The following is a 19276-nucleotide window of genomic DNA, read 5'->3' as shown; positions in this document are numbered from 1 at the left end:
CCCCATTATTAGCTTGGATGGTTAGCATTTACCATGAGCTGGTCACAAAATAACCACTTCCACAAAGGAGCCTCTGCGCCTGAGGCAGGCCAGGACTGCTATAAAAGGCAGCCCAAATCTCTGCTCTCTCATCCACTTCTCTCACCTCCTCCTCTTCAGGAAACAGGTGAGTGGGAAACCTCTTCTAATCCTCCTCCTGCTGCTGCTTCCAGAGCAGCTCTTGCCTGACTGGAGGTCTCAGCTGAGAGGGGCTGTCATAGTGCAGGGCTGGGAGAGGGCAGAGGGGAAAAGGCAGGAGAGAAGGTCTTGTGCAGACAGAGAGAGGCTGGGACTTGGCTGGGCTTTGAGCTGGGCACTGCAGTGGGGGCCAGAAGGTGCCCACATTGTGCAGGGTGTTTGGTGGTAGCTCTGGTTCTCCTGTGTCCTCACACTCTGCTTCTCCCTTCCTTTCATCCTAGGTGCACCTGTGAGCCCGAGCCATGTCCTGCTGCAAGCCCTGTGACCCTTGCTGCCAGCCCTGTGGCCCCTGCCCGCTGGCCAGCAGCTGCAATGAGTGCTGTGTCAGGCAGTGCCAGGACTCCCATGTCGTCATTGAACCCTCCCCTGTGCTGGTGACCCTGCCTGGGCCCATCCTCAGCTCCTTCCCCCAGAACACCGCCGTGGGATCCTCCACCTCTGCTGCTGTTGGCAGCATCCTCAGCTGTGGCGGAGTGCCCATCAGCTCTGGGGGCTTTGACATCTCCTGCATCACCAACTGCTATGGTGGCAGCAGATGCCGTCCCTGCTAAATCTGCTGGCAACATCCTTGGGCACGAACCTCCAAGACCTCAGAACCTAGTTCTGGGATGAAGATAGAGCTTTGGGACATTGTAATTAGAGTTTCAAGCCAAGTTGTGCCTTTCTCCTCCTCTCTCCTCTCCATCTCTTTATTTTGCCATCTGTGTGTCCCCAGACCAACATGGGAGAACTTGTTGCCCTTTCTCTTCCTCCCTCTTTAGAGTGGGCAGATGGACACCCTGCAGGAACTCTACTGCATCCTACTGATCTTCCACGTGCTCTCTCTCAGGCACCTCCTTTTCTTCTCTGGACTTAATAAAGTTGTTTTGCAACTAAGCCATGGCCTCCGAATCCTCCTTCTTTCCACGGCAACTCTTCCAGTCAACTCAAGGAAAAAGCTGGAGAAAACAAGGGACTCCCTGCAGTGAATTTTACTTCATGACTTTACTTTGGGAGCTGTCAAAATCTTCCCTGGCTACCCCACAGAGAATGGCCTTCAGGGAAACCCTGGCTTTGAAGGGTCGCAGCAATAGAGATGGGAAACCAAGTTCTGGGGACAGCCCACAACTTCACCTCTGCCTTCTCCTCCCTTCCATCATATGGTCTACTGGTCTGTGGTTCGCACAGAGGGTCAAAGACAGATGAGATATGCAACCCATACACTTCTTCATCTCCTGGCAAGGCCCAGCTGCCTTCCAGACATGCGAAGCTGAGGTGAATCACAAGCTGATATCAATATCTGCCATATTCAGGCTATGCAGGAGCAGTCCCCATTCCTGTGAACCGAATACCCCCATGGGCTATTGTCTCGATGGGCTCTTGGTCTTGCTTTGGGAAAGGCTTCTTCATTTTTGGGTTCTCTTTTTGTTTTTGTTCCATGGTCTCAGAGAGACTACAGGTAGCAGTTCTGAGCTGTCTGGAGGTGAATCACACAGGAGCTGCCTGTCGCCACAGACAGCCACGCTCCAGCAAGCTGGTCAAGATGGATTAGCCCCCAGTCCAAGAAAGAAGAATGTGGAAACAGAGACTCTTTCTCTTTCATGGCAAATTTTTCTTTTCTTCACCTTCTTTTCTCTATTTCTTCACCTTTTGGTGAAGGTGGGATCTTGGCGTTGAAGGCAGTTACTTTGGATTTACGACTGTAGCCACTTGTAAAGACTGCATTTCACAATTAGCAACTTTTTTGAAATGATCCTCAAAAACTTTCCAGCAGTGAAAAAGTGAGCAAGTTCCTGGGGTCAGATCACCCTATGCTGCTGTGGACAGACATGTCCTTTCTGTTCCACCACAGGCAGAGCGCAGAGCACAGCAGCAGCACCAGGAGAGCCCCATGAATGGCAGGAGGAAGCGGCAGCAGTGCAGACCCCAGTGAGCTGTCAGGTCTTCTTCAGCCACTAGAACTCCTCTGCAGGTTCTTGCCTTTCTGAGTAGGATTTACCATTATCTTGTCCCTTTTTTCCCAGGATCACATTGTCACCTGCCATATTGAAAGGAAAGGGTGTGATGCCGTCTTCCCCTTGCCCCTCAAACCATGCAGACACCTTGGGAAGGATATTTCTGGAATTTCATGTCTCTCTTGGTTCCCATGGGTTTTTTGAGGTTCAGTAATTTTGTATAGAGCAGTAATTTAATGTTAATTTTTGTCTGTTCTGTTCGTTAGTAAACTGCTATTTTTTTCACTTATATCTACTCATATTTTGTTCTTTACTGGGGGAAAGGGGTTGGTTGGAATTAAGGGAAGATCACTCATTTTAGATTGCCCAGCTCTTTAAATTATCTTAAACCAAGACAACCCCCATCATATTAAAATATTAAAATTTTAAAATATTAAAAACCTTCTCTGTCCCATTTTCTTTGGGACAATTGCAAATTTTCCCTTGTAACTTAAGCAGTTCCGTTGCAGAGATAATATTACTGTGTACTCTGCCTCCTGATAAATGAATTTTGTCTTTACAAGTGGGCAGAGCTTGGGGTGACGGGAAGTGAAGGAGGGTTGGCTTTTCTGAGTCAAACCCCTTGTCTGGAGAGTGAAGTGAAGATACCAGGCTCGGGGAGTCCTGCCTCCCTCTCTGCCTCCTCAATTTTTACAGGTGGATGGAGTTAAGGGTGCAGGGAGGGTTTGGTTTTGCTGCATTAAACTCATGAGGGCTGAGGACTATGACATCAAGTTTAAGGAGGTCCACCTTTTCCTCAGGGCTGAAAAATTCTAATTAATTCTTCAAACCTTCCCCAACAGTGTTAATTTGCAACTCCAAAGCTCTTTGGCTTTGGACAAGTTCGTTTAACTGGTTTTTCAGGTTTTGGGCTAGCTTCTTCTGGGCATTCCATTCTCAGTCTGCCCTGAGGTGGGCTATTGTTTCAGCCCCCAAGGCTATTTGCAACTCAGTCAGATCTTTCAGTTGCTGCTCCACAACATATTTCTCTTTGAGTTCAGCCTCCACTGGTATGGATACCAGGTCTTCTCCTCTGCTGGGCTTCCCCCTCCCATCTTTTGCCAAAGTTCAAGTTTTCTCTGCAACTAACTGCAGATTTTGCCCACATCGCTTTTGATGAAGTTGGACAATGTTTATAAGCTTTTAGCAATTCTAATAGTGGATGTGAGAAACCAGGCTCACTCTTTAAAATTTTTTAAAGTTTAATAAGGGATAAAAGAGACATTACCCGGTGCTGAGGTGCTTGGCAAGCTGCCAGGAGCAGCCCATTAGCTTAAAACAATTTTCTTACATACTTCTCCATTACATTGGAAAAATACATATTCATGAGGATTATACATATTCAAACATTCTTGTGGGTTTATATATTCTGGGAACTTTTTTGCCTGGCTTGACTTTTGACTTGTCTTCATGCCATCCTGTAGATGAAATTCCTATATATTTCATTTCTTCTCGAAGCTCTGTTCCATTGTTTGACACTTTCTGATAATCTGGAGGGTCAGTATGAAATCTCTCCTTGCGTTTTTCTCTTGGTATTTTTTCTCCTGGTTCTTTTCACTGTTGTCATTCAGATAACATACTCCACAAGTACATTGAACCAACATAGCTCTTAACATAAATAAAGGCATTTAACATTAACACATAGTCTGTTTTAATACTTCGCAAAAGCCTAAGCTATATATAAACTACATACTGCTTACAAAAAACAGGGTCCATCATCTTTAACTGATACTCTTGGGCACTGGTTTGGTCAAAAGGGAAGGTATCAGTGTTCAGGTAACATCCATCCACAAGTGGAAGAAACATGGACCTTTAGTGAAGCAGTAAGTCATTTGCACAAACTCAACCAAAAGTCATTTACCACTGTGTACCCTGAGTATGGCTGATCCCAATACCAACTTGTGAGTTGTCTCAGCCTTGCATTGTCTGGACAGCAGCTTTGCCTGCCTGTGCTGAGGGAGTGCATCTCACCTGCCTGTGCTTCTATTTGCATGCCACGGAGCCTTGACCAGGAAAAGGAAAGGTGGAGAAGGAAGAGATGAGGTTGTGGGCTGGTCTCAGGAATTGTTTTTCCCTTCCCCATTCCTGCCACCCTTTAGAGGGAGTCTCCCAGCCTTTGGCTGCTGAGAAGCTATGGATGACTTAGTCACCTCCAAGGGAAAAGGCACAAAGGAAAATCTACTACAGGGAATCCCACCATTTTCTTTCTCCAGCTATTTTCCCTGAGCAGACTGAAACAGTTGTTACAGAAGGAAGGAGGACTCAGAGGCACATACATGAATGCAAAAAAGCTTTATTGAGTGTAGAGGAAAAAAATACTCAGAGTGGCTCAGAGAGGGCACCAGGAGCATCTACTAAGATGCAGTGGAGGTGTCCCTCTGCTTGGCCTGTAGAGGGAGGGGAGGGCAACAGGTCTCCACTAGACTGGCTTGAGGAGACATGGACAGAAAAGGAAAGAGCAAAAAGAGACAGGAGAAGAAAGGGACAATGGCTTGAAATTCAAATTACAATGTCCCAAAGCTCTATCTCCTGACCAGGACCAGGTGCTGAGGTCATGGAGGTTCTTGCCCAAGGTTGTCAGCAGATTTAGCAGGGACGGCACCTGTTGCCACCATAGCAGTTGGTGATGCAGGAGAGGTCAAAGCCCCCAGAGCTGATGGGCACTCCCTGAGAGCTGAGGATGCTGCCAACAGCAGCAGAGCTGGAGGATCCCACGGCGGTGTTCTGTGGGAAGGAGCTGAGGATGGGGCCAGGCAGGGTCACCAGCACAGGGGAGGGTTCAATGACAACATGGGAGTCCTGGCACTGCCTGACACAGCACTCAGTGCAGCTGCTGCCCAGGGGGCAGGGGCCACAGGGCTGGCAGCAAGGCTCACAGGGTCTGCAGCAGGACATGGCTCGGGCTCACAGGTACACCTAGGATGGAAGGAAGGGAGAAGGACAAAGTGAGGACACAGGAGAACCAGCGCTACCACCAAACACTCTGACACCAAGGCACCCCCTGGCTCCCATTGCAGTGCCCAGCTCAAAGCTCAGGAGCCACCCCAGCCTCTCTCTGTCTGCACAAGACCTTCTCTCCCCTGTCCTCTCCCAGCACAAGCAGCTCCCAGCCCTGCTCTACGACAGCCCCTCTCAGCTGAGACCTCCAGCCAGGCAAGAGCTGCTCTTGAAGCAGGTGGAGAAGCGGCTTTGCACTCACCTGATTCCTGAGGAGGAGGAGGTGAGAGAAGTGGATGAGGGAGCAGAGACTTGGGCTGCCTTTTATAGCAGACCTGCCATGCCTCAGGCATAGAGGCACCTTAGTGGAAGCCATAATTTTCCAACCAGCTCATGTCAAATGCAAACTATCCCACCTAATAATGGGGCTGTGTCCTGTTTTCCTGCACTGCTGCTTTTTGTTTCCTAGTGCATTCCACGTGCTTTCTTTTATGCAAACTTCTCTAAGTGTCAAGATGAGAGGTTCATGAACTTCAGGGCACAAAGACATCAGCACAGACACAATGCTCAGATCAAGGGCTGGCAGCATCCCCTGTGGGCAGGTGATGTGAACCTGTTTCATGCCTGTGGATTTGTTTATGGCAAAGCTGTCAGGAAATGGGCACCATTCATGCGCTTCTCAACTTCATGCCCAAGGTCTCCATTGTTTGGGCACTTGACAGAGCTTCAGGTTGCTATTTCCTTCTTCCACTTTTCTCCTTCTTTTGTTGTCTTTATCTCCTTGGGCCAGTCTAGTGAGGATATTTTGCCCTTTCTCCTTCCACAGGAGAGGCTGAAGGACAACCTGCAGGATCTCCACTGCATCTTAGTGTCTGTCCCTCATACTCGTAGTAGGAACTATTCCAGTCTGCTCACGAAAAGATAGAGGAAGAAGAGAATGGGAGTACCTACAGTGGATTTTACTTTGTGCCCTTTCCCTTGGACCTGATGAAGACATCCTCTGCTACTCTATAGCCAATGGTGATTAGACCACCAATCCAAAACATACTGGTAGTGGAGATAGAAAACAACAGTGCCTGGGAACAGTTCACAGCTTTATCTCTTCCTTTTCCTCTGTTCTGTTGCCTGGTGTACATGGCCTGCACACAGGTACAGATATGTACCTCACACCTCCTCTAGCACATGGTTAAAGGGCCCAGCTGCTGTTGTTACATTTAGTTCTCAGATATTTCACAAGTTGGAATTGGTATCAAGCACACTCAAGCTATGCAATTGTTGTGTGTTGACACTTGGCACGCAGAAGAGTTGCTCACTCACCCTCCCCTGCCACAGCCGGGCAGTGGAGAGGGAAAAAAATATAACAAAGGGTTTATGAGTGAGGTAAGAACCAGGAGAAAACACTTCAAGGGCGAAACAGGCTCAATTTAAAGTTTCAAAGTGACTTTATTACTACCAGAATCAGAGGAGGATAATGAGAAGCAAAACAATCACTTTATGCATCTTTTTCACCCCCAGACCCTCCATCCTTCCCACTGACAGCACAGGGAGATAGGACATGGGGGTTTTTGGGTCAGTTCATCACTGAGATTTTCTTCTGCTACTCCTGGAGAGGAGTCCTTCCCATGTGAGGCCATGGGGCCCCTTCCGTGGGAGACAGTTCTCCGTGAAACTTCTCCAGTGCAGGTCCACTCTCACGAGCAGCAGCCCTACCACACCACCTGCAATGGGAGTCCCTCCCATGGGCAATCAGTCCTCCCAAAACTGCTGCAATGTGGGTCTATCTTTCCGTGGGGTGCACTCCTCCAAGGACAGACTACTCCAGCCTGGAAGCAGGGCCCCCTCTCTCTACCAGGTTTCCCACTGGATCACAGCATCCTCCAGGCCTCCACCCACTCCGACATGGGTACTTTCCCCATGAGCTGCGGGTGGATCTCTGCATTACCCATGGATCCCCATGAGCTGTGGGTGGATCTCTGTATTCCCTGTGGATCTCCAGGGGCTTTGAGTGGATCTCTGCATCCCCTGTGGATCCCCATGGCTGCAGGGGCACAGCTGCTTCACCATGGTCCTCACCACATCCTGCAGAGGAATCTCAGCTCTGGCGCCTGGAGCACCTCCTGCCCCTCCTTCTCCACTGATCTTGGTGTTGCCATGTTGTTTCCCTCACATGTTCTCAACTCCTCCTCTTCCCTATGAGGAGAAAAACTGTGTGACTTTTTTTTGATTTTCTTCCTATATCATCATCACAGAGCCATTACCGACTTCTCTCATTGGCCCAGTCTTGGCCAACAGCATGCTGATCTTCAGAGCCATTAGTGATTGGCTCTTCTTATGTCCAGAAACCAAGGCTTCACCTGCTCCTAGTGAGACCCGAGCAGTGGTCTCAATTGCCAGCACTCAAATCATCTCCAGGACCTCTTCACTCTGTGTGACCCCTCCACTGTCACCCTTTGTGCCTGACCCATGCGCCAGTTGCTCACCCATCACACAATGTATTTATCCAGAAGGATCCTGTGAGAAATGGTATCAAAAAACTTCAGAGAATTGCATAAAAGATTACACCAGTTGGCTTCCATTCATCAGCTAGGTGGGTTACCTTGTTGTGAAAGGAAATTAAGTCTGACAAGGAGGGCTTTCCTCTCATGAACTCACATTGGTTGTGAAAAATGACTGCCTTGTTAAAAATGTTTTTGAATATCTCCAAGAATTACCTTCACATTAATTTCACCAGGCATTTTACTACAAGCCTAGACTTAACACACGTGTACTCACACATGTCTTCATGGAACAAACAAAAAAATGTACATTCAAATAAGGTCAGGAAACATCATTAGCTGAGATCTCTGTTGTGGAAACGCAGTATGTCCCCTCACAGCAGAGTCCTTGGGCACGTGGGAGAGAAGTACAAGAGCAGTGACCATTTTCTGACAACTTTGCCACCTCCAAGACCACAGGAATGACAGAGGTAAACATCATCTCCCCACAGGGAATGTCAATAACAATTAATCTCACACTTCTGCCTGTGCTGACGTCTTTGTGCCTTGGAAATCATTGATGCTCTCATCTTGACACTTACAGAAAGAGATCTTCATATAGGAAAGCACGCGGAATTAGCCAGGAAATGAAAAGGCAGCAGTGCAGGAAAACAGGACACAACCCCATTATTAGCTGGGATAGTTTGCATTTGACATGAGCTGGTCAGAAAATTATGACTTCCACTAAGGAGCCTCTGCGCCTGAGGCAGTGCAGGACTGCTATAAAAGGCAGCCCAAGTCTCTGCTCTCTCATCCACTTCTCTCAGCTCCTTCTACTCCTCTTCAGGAATCAGGTGAGTGGGAAACCTCTCCTGCTCCTCCAGCTGCTTCAAGGCAAGCTCTTGCCTGGCTGGAGGTCTCAGCTGAGAGGGGCTACAAGAGCCCAGGGCTGGGAGCTGCTTGTGCTGGGACAGCAGAGGGGAGAGAAGATCTTGTGCAGACAGAGAGAGGCTGGGACTTGGCTGAGGTGGCTCCTGGGCTTTGAGCTGGGCACTGCAATGTGGGCCAGGAGGTGCCTTGGCTGAAGGGTGTTTGGTGGTAGCGCTGGTTCTCCTTTGTCCTCACACTCTGCTTCTCCCTTCCTTCCATCCTAGGTGCACCTGTTACCCCCAGCCATGTCCTGCTGCAGGCCCTGTGAACCTTGCTGCCAGCCCTGTGGCCCCACCCCGCTGGGCAGCAGCTGCAATGAGTGCTGTGTCAGGCAGTGCCAGGACTCCCATGTGGCCATCCAGCCCTCAGCCGTGGTGGTGACCCTGCCTGGCCCCATCCTCAGCTCCTTCCCTCAGAACACCGCCGTGGGATCCTCCACCTCTGCTGCTGTTGGCAACATCCTCAGCTGTGGTGGAGTGCCCATCAACTCTGGGGGCTTTGACCTGTCCTGCATCACCAACTGCTATGGTGGCAACAGATGTCGTCCCTGCTAAAGCTGCCTAAAGTCTTTAAGCAAGAACCTCAGAACCTGGCTCTGGGAAGGAGATAGAGATTTAAGACATGGTATTTAGTGTCTGAGCCATTGTTCCCTTCTACTTTTTTTTGTCTTTCCTCTGGTCTCCATGTCTCCCCATGCCAGCCTAGGGGGACTCGTTGCCCTCCCTCCCTCTTTCAGGCAGGCAGATGGACACCCTGCAGGAACTCCACTGCATCTTAGTGGCTGCTCCTGTTGGCCTCTGTGAGCCAACTCTGTTTCTACTTTACATTCATTAAAGTTGTTTTGCATCCAAGCCTTGGCCTCTAAGTTGTCCTTCTTTCCGTGGCAACTGTTCCAGTCTACTCAGGGTAGAGGGTGGATGGGCAGAGTGTAGGTCTCCCTGTAGTGGATTTTCCTTTCTGTCTTTTCCATTGGAGCTGATGAAGAACATCCCTGGCTACTGCACAGCCAATGACAAACAGGGAAAAGATGGCTCCAAAGGGTGTCAGGAATGGGGAAGTGAAACAGCAATGTCTGGGACCAGCCCACAGCCTCATCTCTTCCTTCTCCACCTCCGCATTACCCAGTCTAGGGCCCATGAGCAGCACATGTGGTCAAAGGCAGATGAGACAGGTACCTCACAGAGTCCTTCAGCACCTGGCAGGACCCATCTGCTGTCCAGACATGCAGGGCTGAGGTGGTGTAGAAATTGCGATCAGCATCTGCGAATCAAGTTACACAGGCCGTGGGGTCCCACCCTTAAGGTGTAGAAAACACTCAAAGTTCATAAATGCTCAAGGTCAAAAGGAATGGCAAAAGTCAGAGGGTCTGCATAAAAAACCAATGTTTTATTTGTAAATTATACACTTAGTGTGGATCTTGGTTATGTTACAGTAGTCCCAGGCCTACTATATAAGCACATGGCAATGGGTTTTGGATTAAGTAGCTTGGTGAAAAAAAAGAGATAAAGAGAGAGAACCAGAGAGAAAAAAAAGTCCTGGTACCATCACCAATCCAGTGGGTGAGATGTCAGTCCTGGTACCAGCATCTATCCACCTGTGCTAGTCCAGTCCAGTGAATGTCCAAGGTCCTGAGGCCGGTGCCAAGATTTGGAGGGATACCTTTTCATGGATAGATTTGTCTACCCCAATTATAGGTTTCTCGCTTTCTATGCAAACGAGTCCTCGTACATAGTCTGTTCTTTCAGACTTTTCTGGAATTGGGTTGGAAGTTTCAGGGGTTTTTGGCGACCTTGATCCCCCTACAGCCCATGTGCACACTGTGACCTTATTCATCTCCTTGTATTGTTTCATGTTTTGCGTCTCTTCAGGAGCTACAGCAAGGTTGGTTAGTTGTTCCAGGAAAGTGCTGTCCCAACTCTGTATGGCCCCTTCTCCAGCCACATCCTGTTTTTTCTCACAGCATCTTCAGGAACTCCTGAAGGCACAGCTGGGCTCAAAATAACAGCTCAGGCACATAATGTCCCCATGGATCTTGTTTGGTTCCCCCCATGTTCTTCCTGCCCAGAGCGCATGGCACAGACACCATCTATGTCCTCCTCACTGAGCACTGGTCTAGAAGCACAGAAGAGGAGGGACTCTTGTTCATGTCTCAAACCCAGACTGATGGCTGTGCAACCACCTGAGGGTTCTTGCTAAGAAGCTGTGAGAACAAATGGGATGTGGCTGGAGAAGGGGCCATGTGGAGGCAGGACAGCACTTTTCTGAAACAAATGGCCTTGTTCTGCCTGGATACTCCATCAGCTGAATCAATTCTTGAGCCAGCACTGGTGACCTGTCTTCCTTTCTTTCTCACATTTAATCTCTCTCTCTTGCTTCTCTTTCACTCTACCATATATCGACAATTGTCTTTGTTTAAAAGACAGGTGTCTGCCAAGGAAGGTGGGAACCTTCACGGAATGGAAAATACTATACCCTTCCCTCCAAATTATTATAACTTTGATAATATGGGGTTGTCAGACAAAGACGGAGGAAAAAGAATAACAGTCATTTACTAATAAATACATTAATAACAATTCAAACAAACAACAGCAGCAAACAGAACCAGACACCCAGGCCCGGCCTCTCTCAGCCGCAGGCACTTTCCCTTTCGGTGCAGTTCCGGGCACAGCCAGCAGGGGCACTGCTGGCTCCTGGCTGGGCAGGGCGGGTGCAATGATTCCCCCGCGCCAGCAGGTGGAGCTGTGGCGTGAGCTCAGCTCCCTCATGAGGCGATGGTGGCGATGGCGGTGGAGGAGAGGGGAGGTGGCTCCCTTTGCAACAGTCACAGAGAGCAGCCGGTCTCAGTGCCACTACTGAGACAGAGTAGAAATTCTCCAGAGTAGAAAACCATTTTGATTTAGGTGAAACGTACATCTTTGAGTCTGTGGTTAGAGAACATAGCTATGTAGCCTGACTGCAAAGCCTAGGCTCAGAGAAACTGCTTCAGTGAAGGACAGAGATAAGGGAGGGGAGGTAGAAGGTGATAAAGAAAGACAGAGAGAATGCTGTAAGAGCAGGTCAGCCTGACCTAGGAATTCTTTCTGATAAAGAAGAACTAGCGGCAAATGTCACGGGAAATTCGTAAAAATGAATATGTATGAACCTATTGTGAAATTGTATACATACATATTTGAGAGGGGAATAAAAAGGGAACTGAAGTTCCCAGAAGTACGCATGTCTTTTAAGGAGAGCAATCTCCACATGTGTCTGGTGCTGTAATAAACATACCAGCTTTACAACTTTCACAAAGTTGTGGAGTTTTTGGTTATCTCCTCAAAACACTATGGGTGGTGAAATGCGCTGTAGGAGGAACCTCCGAGTGGTGAGCTGGAACAACAGAGGTGACCAGGCTCATGGAGGCAAATGAAGCATTGCAAAAAACCCTGAAGCCATGGCAGGAGCAGTGGGGGTCCAGGCAGAGATGGGGAGTTGAATTAAAACGTGGCAAAACCATCAGAGCAGGGGCAGAAAACAGCAGGGCTGGGCAGCCCCCAAAGGACAGCAAAGGTGGAGGAAGCGGATTGTTTTGAGTTTTCCCCTGGCTCTCAGGTCTCCCATGTGATGTCCTGAGGATGGCAGCAGCATCAGGGCTCCTGCGAACAGCCAGGAGATGCTCCTTCCAGAGAGAGGGAGCACACTGGGGTCCCAGGCTTCTCCTGAGGCACCCAAGCAGATGGTGAGGGTCCCTCCCAGCAAGATCAGTGTAGGAAATGTCCCAGTTCAACAGCCGCTCTTGGAGCAGACACTCACCCATGGTTATACACCTTGAGCAATTAAGGGTTAACCTGTCTAGGCCAGCTCTGCTGAGACTTGTACTGTTTTATCTTTCCAGGAACATTACTGGGAATTGCGCCAGCACACCCCACTGAAAATTGAGTTACTTACCAAAGAACTGCTTATCATTTTTGTTGGAGGAATCATTGCCAGCAGGAACCAAATTTAGTTGACACATAAACAATCTCAACCCACAAGTTGAAACCCTGGCTGCTTTTGTTTATGTTAATCAATATAGTAACCATATGCATTCTGCATTACACCCACTTCTCTCCTGTGGGTGCAATTTACAGGAGCAGCAATTACAAAAGAAGGTGGCATTCAAAAGGTAACCTGGGATAATGCAAAAGGGAATTCTACTCCTAGCAACTAGATAATAGTAGCAACTCTTAATTTTCCTCTCTGACCCCACTAATCGTAAGCCACAGTTTATGTTGTAACAGTGCATGGCGCTTCAGTATATACCATATAACAAATAATTGTGTCAGGATTAAATCCCAATGGAGATGCACTCTAGACCCTAGAGCACAGATTATGGGCCTGATGGAATGGATGTGCTTGTGTGAGAACCCCTTGTGATTTTGTATTTGTAAACAACATTATTGTACATGCAAGTGCCCTAGTATTTGTGCTTGTAACTTTGTTGACATTATGGGATGTGATTTCAGTTATTTAGCTCCTCTTATATCTTACCAATTGTTATGATTTAATTATGCATTGGCTTAAGAGCAGCAGCCTATTCCTACTGAATGAACTTCACTTGGATGTGAAAAATGCTATTGAAGAAAGCTCGAGAAAATGGACAGAAAATTTTGATTACCATTCATCCTGATGTAAAAAAAATCACAGGGTGAATAAGCAACCAAAGAAAGACAGGAAACACAATTGTTGGGACATTTTATTTGGATGGTCACCAAGAGCAGTCAAAGGTTGACCCAGCAGCAGTGGGCACTGGTTTGACCAAAGGCCTCATCCAGAAAGAACTCGATGGACATATTACATACATTGATACTGGTGAGAAATGTCACAAATTTATAATAAAGCCCTAAGACATTGGCACAAATTCAGCTGAAATTCATTTACCACTGCATTAGCCTGCATATGAGTGATAGGAAACTTGTGAATTACCTCAGCCCTGCATGTCTGGGATAACAGCTGTGTCCTGCCTGTGCTAAGGGAGTTTCTCTCATCTACCCACGCTCCTGTGTGCAGGCCATGGTCTGTAGACCAGGTAATGGAGGGGAGGAGAAAAAAGAAATGAGGTTATAGGCTCTCCCCAGACATTGCTGTTTCCCTAAACAACTTCTTCAAACTTTGGAGCCATGGTCTTCCTGATGACCTTTGGCTGTTGAGTAGCCAGGTATGACATTGTCAGCTTCAAGGGAGTTGAACCCTCTTCTTCCTCCACCATTCTCCTTAAGCAATATGGAAGGCTTGCCAGAAAATGAAGAATGACTCAGAGGCCAAGGCTTGGATGCAAAAGAACTTTATTGAGTGTAAAGAAAAGGACGTGGTTCATGGAGAGCACCAGGAGCAGCCACTAAGAAGCAGTGGAGCTCGTGCAGGGGGTCCATCTGCCTGCCCTAAAGAGGACGAGAGGCAGACAGGTCCCCTGGGCTGGCCTGGGGGACACATGGACAGCACAGAAAGAAGATGGAATAGTAGGAGAAAGAAATCATCCTAAAGCTGTAAATAGAATGTCCAGAAGCTCTGTCTCCTGCCCAGAATCATGTTCTGCCAAGAACCATGTTCTGAGGTCTTGGAAATTCTTGCCGAAGGATGTTGCCAGCAGATTTAGCAGGGACGGCATCTGCTGCCACCATAGCAGTTGGTGATGCAGGAGAGGTCAAGGCCCCCAGAGCTGATGGGCACTCCCTGAGAGCTGAGGATGCTGCCAACAGCAGCAGAGCTGGAGGATCCCACGGCGGTGTTCTGTGGGAAGGAGCTGAGGATTGGCCCAGGCAGGGTCACCAGCACAGCAGGCGGCTGGATGGCCACATGGGAGTCCTGGCACTGCCTGACACAGCACTCAGTGCAGCTGCTGCCCAGGGGGCAGGGGCCGCAGGACTGGCCGCAGGGGTTGCAGGGCTGGCAGCAGGACATGGCTCGAAGTCACAGGTGCACCTAGGATGGAAGGAAGGGAGAAGCACAATGTGAGGACAAAGGAGAACCAGCGCTACCACCAAACACCCTGACACCAAGGCCCTCATTGCACTGCCCAGCTCAAAGCCCAGGAGCCACCTCAGCCAAGTCCCAGCCTCTCTCCGTCTGCACAAGACCTTCTCTCCCCTGCCCTCTCCCAGCACAAGCACACCCCAGCCCTGCGCTATGACAGCCCCTCTCAGATGAGACCTCCAGCCAGGCAAGAGCTGCTCTTGAAGCAGCAGCAGCAAGAGGCTGAGGAGAAGAGGCTTTGCACTCACCTGATTCCTGAGGAGGAGGTGAGAGAAGTGGATGAGAGAGCAGAGACTTGGGCTGCCTTTTATAGCAGTCCTGCCCTGCCTCAGGCGCAGAGGCAACTTAGTGGAAGTCATAATTTTCTGACCAGCTCATGTCAAATCTGAACTGCCCCAGCTAATGGTAGGGACTGTGTCCCAGTTTCCTCCACTGTGGCTTTTCCATTTCCTGGCTTCTGCCACGTGCTTTCCCATATGAAGGGTCATTTTTCAAAGTGCCAGGATGACAGCATCAAGGATTTCAGGGCAGAAAGACATCAGTGGACAAAGAAGGTTTAGATTAAGGGCCAGTGGCATCCAGGTAATGTGTACCTGTGTCATTCCTCAGGACTCCTGTGGTTGCCAGAAATCAACCCTGCTCTCATTTTTTTGTACACATGTCCAAGGTTCTGCACGTGACATGAAACAGTTTTTCTTTTGCTTCCTTCATTACTCTGTGATCAACACTCAGTGTTATACTCAGGTGGGCTTCTGCTGGGAGGGTTTGACCCTAGGGCTGTACTAAGAGTACTCAGAAAAATTGTGTTCTCTCATCTCTCCAGTGACATGTGATAAAACCTCCACCTATGAGCTACCTTTTAGAGAGAACTGGATTTATTGTGTCTGGTGAAAAGGAGGCCAAGGGGAAAATTTATCATTCTAACAATTCATGAAAGGAGGCTGTAGCAAGGTGGGTGTCAGTCTCTGCTCCCAAGTAACAAGTGATAAGACAGGAGGAATTGGCCTCAACTTGCACCAGGGGAGGTTTAGATTGGATATTAGGGAAAAATTCAGTATCAAGCATTGGAACACACTGTTGAGGGAGGTGGTTAAGTCACCACTCCTGGAGGTGATTTCAAAGAAGTGTAAATGTGGCACATGGGAACATGGGTTAGTGGTAGAGCAGGCAGTGTTAGATTTAGTGTTGGACTTGATGATCTTGAAGTCATTTTCATGATTCTGTGACTGTGAAGCTATCAGGAGTCTTGGGCATTTGAATTAGACAATTAAGAATGAGACAATCAAAAGATCAGTGCAATCAGGAATTACTACACATACAATGAACCTTTTCTTCTCCACATATCTGCTAACCCTAGTGAAGAATGGCCCTGCATGGAGCAATTGGTACCTGCAGACCTTACTGCAATTGTTCTTCCTCGTCATGTTTCCTTTGTGAAGATCTGGCACTCCTCCACTGCTGCATCAAAGCTGATGGAGACTTGTCACCAGGAAAACCATTGCTTCTTACAAACCTTGGTCATATGTACATTGGGTTTGTGGCCGTCTTCACCCAGGTGGTTCTGCTGACTGGCCCACCTGCACCCAAGAAAGCCATTGCTTCATCCAAGTCCCCTCATGTGGCCTCTGCACATCCTGATCCAGCAGCTGCTCCCACCCCATTGTAAGTGTCAAAGAAAGGCAAAGATTTGGAGAAGCTATGCTATGAGGAAAGACTGAAGGTGTGTAGCCTTTTCTCCCTGGAGAACAGGACTTGTGGAGAGGACCTTGTCACAGTATTTTAGTGATTAAATGGGATCTACCATGAGCACTGAGAGTTTCAGCACAAAGACCAACATGGAGGGGCTGTCCATGAGGGTCACACACCGAGTGAAGATGAACTGGAGACGATTTGAGTGCTGGCAACTGAGACCACTTGGGTCTCAGCAGGAGCAGATGAAGCCTTCGTTTCTAGACATAGCAAGATGTGCACAGGGGCCAGTAAGATGGAGAAAGATCACGTCTCTGTCCTAAACTGACAGGGCAGGAGCATGTGTGGAACCTCACAGGCTTCATGGGACACTCTGTACCTGAGTTATTCTGAGCCCAGCAGTGCCTTGAAGAGTTTCTTTTCTGCATGAAGGAGACCATGGATAGCCAGGGCATGGTACGGATTAGAGCATTACTCAAGGCTGAAGGCAAAGGAATGTTTATATCCTATGCCCACTGCTGCCACCCTTTGAACTTGTGATTTCATTGGGGGCCTCTGTTTGCACAGTAGTCAAGGTTGTCTTCATTAGCTCCAAGGGGAAGAAGACAGAGGAAAATCCACTGCAGGGACTCCCACCCCCTGCCTTTTTTAACTTTGCACAGGAGCAGATTGGAAGAGTTGCCACAAAACAAAGGAGAACTTGGAGGCCAAGGCATGAAAGCACAACAACTTTAATGAGTCTAAGGAAGAAAAGGAGACCACCGGGGCAGTCACTATAATGCAGTGGAGCTCCTGCGTGGTGTCCATCTGCCTGCCGTGCAGAGGGAGAGAGGGCAAAATATCCCCACTTAGACTGGCCTGGAGAGACACAGAAAACAAGTGCTAAGAAAGAGCAGACGGAAGGAAGCTCTGTCATGTCCCCTCACGTGGCAGTCCTTGGGTGTGTAGGCAACAAGCACAAGAGCAGTGACCATTTCCTGACAACTTAGACAAAACCAAACCGCTCAGAAATTAGCCAAGTGAGTATCACCTGCCCACAAGGAATGCCAACAGACTTTGATCTGAAACTTCTACCTCAGAAATCCTTCAGATGCTCATCCCAGCACTTACAGAATGAGATCTTCACCTAGGCAAGCACGTGGCAGAAGCCAGGAAATGAAAAGGCAGCAGTGCAGGAAACCAGGACACGGTTCATACCATTACCTGGAATGGCGCATATTTGTCATGAGCTGGTCAGAAAATTATGGCTTCCACTAAGGTGCCTCTGCGCCCTAGGCAGTTCAAAACTGCTATAAAAGACAGCCCAAGTGTCTGCTCTCTCATCCACTTCTCTCACCTTCTCCACTTCAGGAATCAGGTGAGTGCGAAGCCTCTTCTCCTCCTGCTGCTTCACGAGCAGCTCTTGCCTGACTGGAGGTCTTAGCTGAGAGGGGTTGTCGTAGCGCAGGGCTGGGAGCTGCTTGTGCTGGGAGAGGGCAGGGGAGAGAAGGTCTTGTGCAGACAGAGAGAGGCTGGGACTTGGCTGAGGTGGCTCCTGGGCTTTGAGCTGGGCACTGCAGTGGGGGCCAGGAGGTGCCTTGGCTGCAGGGTGTTTGGGTGCAGTACTGCTTCTCATGTGTCCTCACATTCTGCTTCTCCCTTCCTTCCATCCTAGGTGCACCTGTGACCTCGAGCCATGTCCTGCTGCCAGCCCTGCAACCCCTGCGGCCAGTCCTGCGGCCCCTGCCCCCTGGGCAGCAGCTGCACTGAGTGCTGTGTCAGGCAGTGCCAGGACTCCCATGTGGCCATCCAGCCGCCTGCTGTGCTGGTGACCCTGCCTGGGCCCATCCTCAGCTCCTTCCCACAGAACACCGCCGTGGGATCCTCCAGCTCTGCTGCTGTTGGCAGCATCCTCAGCTCTCAGGGAGTGCCCATCAGCTCTGGGGGCCTTGACCTCTCCTGCATCACCAACTGCTATGGTGGCAGCAGATGCCGTCCCTGCTAAATCTGCTGGCAACATCCCTCGGCAAGAGATTCCAAGACCTCAGAAGACAGACCTGGGCAGGAGATAAGGATTTGGAACACTGTCTTTACAATATGAAGCCATTGTTCCCCTCCCATTTTTTCCTCTTTTCTTTGCTGTCTGTGTCTCCTCAGGCCAGTGTAATGGCGACATATGACCCTCCCTCCCTCTTTTGGGCAAGCAGATGCACACTATGCAGGAGCTCTACTGCATCTTAGTGGCTGCATCTGATGCTCTCTGTGAGCTACCTCCTTTTCTTCTTTACACTGAATAAAGTTGTTTTGCATCGAAACCTGGGCCTCCAAGTCCTCCTTTGTTCTCTAGAAAATCTTGCAGTCTACTTAGGGAAAATAGGTGGAAGAAACAGAGAATGGGATTCCCTGCAGTGGATTTTTCTTCCTTTTCCTTGGAGCTGATGAAGTCTCCCCTGGCAACTCAGCAGCTAAAGGCCATCAGGAAGACATCGGGCAACAAGTTGTGATGGGAAACAAGAATTCCTGGGTCCAGCCGACAGCTTCATCTCTTCGTTCTCCTCCACTCCCTTACCTAATCCAGTGATACAGCCACTGGATCCTGGGCTAACACTGGAGAAATTCTGGCACCACTCCAGGAGTGAGGAAACAACTGAGATTTGGATTTTACCTGCAACTGAAACTGAGGAGCTGCTTGCTCTATAGCGAAGAATGTCACAGCCATAGCAGGGGTTGGGCAAAGGAAAAGGAGAAGGCTCTCTGGTGTTGAGGTTCCAATACAGAAGAGCTTATTCCTAGCGAAGATATCAGGAATAAAAAACTCTTGAGTGTGACTGGGTTTGGATTTTATACAGTTACAAATCAGGGGGTGGATACAAAAAAACAACCAATAGAGAGATATCAGGGGAGGAGTGAGGGGATTACATCAACAGATCAGAACCAATCAGGGTAGGCGGGAGGACAAGGTAAGTCACATGGGCCAATGGGGCTTCGAAGTTTAGGGGAATTCCAAAGGGGTGTCGCAGTCTGGGATTGGCCCAAGGTAAGAGTGGCAGGGAAGGTTCAGGAATAAGG

The 19276-nt window shown here is 48.9% G+C and overlaps 4 pseudogenes; 2 read left to right on the top strand and 2 right to left on the bottom strand.

Moving 5' to 3' along the window:
* Positions 1–33: 33 nt before the first annotated feature.
* LOC134430904 (feather keratin Cos1-1/Cos1-3/Cos2-1-like) lies at positions 34–788 on the top strand (annotated as a pseudogene).
* A 3699-nt stretch (positions 789–4487) lies between these two features.
* Positions 4488–7093, bottom strand: LOC134430815 (feather keratin Cos1-1/Cos1-3/Cos2-1-like; annotated as a pseudogene).
* A 1010-nt stretch (positions 7094–8103) lies between these two features.
* LOC134430814 (feather keratin Cos1-2-like) lies at positions 8104–9402 on the top strand (annotated as a pseudogene).
* Positions 9403–14158: 4756 nt separating this feature from the next.
* LOC134430905 (feather keratin Cos1-2-like) lies at positions 14159–15027 on the bottom strand (annotated as a pseudogene).
* Between the last annotated feature and the right edge of the window lie 4249 nt (positions 15028–19276).

Source organism: Melospiza melodia, chromosome 30 (genome assembly GCF_035770615.1).
Source record: "Melospiza melodia melodia isolate bMelMel2 chromosome 30, bMelMel2.pri, whole genome shotgun sequence".
Lineage (NCBI taxonomy): Eukaryota > Metazoa > Chordata > Aves > Passeriformes > Passerellidae > Melospiza > Melospiza melodia.
The sequence above is the reverse complement of the archived record's forward strand: the minus strand, read 5'-3'. Positions and strand labels throughout refer to the sequence as shown.